Raw genomic sequence first — 1,227 nt, 5'->3', positions numbered from 1 at the left:
GAGAATATTGTTATATTTTATTACGCAGTATTATAGGGAATATTATATCTTAAAAGATTGGCTCCAACTAGTAGGGCAGATGAGGAAGTGTATAGCAGGTTACCCTAAAAGGGTCCGCTCATTTGCCCTGAGTGCTGCACTGTTTTTCGCAATAAAATGAACTATTAGGCATCAAGTGAAAGGATGATATTTACATTATGATTTAATTCCCACAAAACTTATGAAAATTAATTATAAAGCCATTTTATGGTCACCAAATGTAAATTTGGAAAAAACAAGTTATTTGCTAAATATATCTCAGTTTCATCATTTTCTATCATCTGATTGTTTGTATTTAGGATATTTTGTTTTAATGTATCAGAATATCCAAAGCATTAGCTTTTTATCGATATATTACATCATATACTTTGGAGCAATTCAATTTGTCTGGAATTGAGATCAAACACTAACATCAAGAATCACTGGGAATATAAGGGTACAGCCAATTAAATTATGAAAAATTTCAAATAATTTGCATCATTTTAAACTAGGATAAGGGAGTTCTTGATAAACTTTTTTCTTCTATTTTTCAAAGGTCTTTTATTATGATATATTCACGGATATATATATATATATATATATATATATATATATATATATATATATATATATACCGCAAATTCAGATCAAAACAGACTCTTCTAGTGAAGAGCAACGTAGCCTTAACAGCAGCACAAACGAAGTCAGAACCTTGGTAACTGTGTTTGAGGGGTTACTCACTGAATTCTGTGTCTTACATGTTAGCAAGTTTTAATAAAACTCAATACTAACGACTGACATTTAATTTGAATTACTCCATTGTCAATGTATGGGGGAAATCAACGTAATGTCATGTCCATTAGAAATAAATTTCGGCCTATTATAGGAATTCAACTCTAGTCTATTTACAGTCTCAGACTTGTATAGGCACAAAAGAAATCGAGATTTACAAGAAAGTGCGAACTGCAAGTCTATAATATCAGTGATCCCGATAAAACTTACTGAAACACCAACTGGCCCAATCGATAGCATTTACCTATATTGACTGTTGATACCGAACCCCAGTCATATTCTCAAGTGCGAGGAAAGGCAGCTATTAATCATACCAACAGAGACCCGAAAAGTAGTCAGAACGGAAATGCTAACTGCATTCAAGTATTTACCTGGTGAGTCCATTGTGTTACATACCATGGAATTAAGTAAAACTCG

The sequence above is a fragment of the Palaemon carinicauda genome, chromosome 2 (assembly GCF_036898095.1).
Source record: "Palaemon carinicauda isolate YSFRI2023 chromosome 2, ASM3689809v2, whole genome shotgun sequence".
NCBI lineage: Eukaryota > Metazoa > Arthropoda > Malacostraca > Decapoda > Palaemonidae > Palaemon > Palaemon carinicauda.
The sequence above is the reverse complement of the archived record's forward strand: the minus strand, read 5'-3'. Positions refer to the sequence as shown.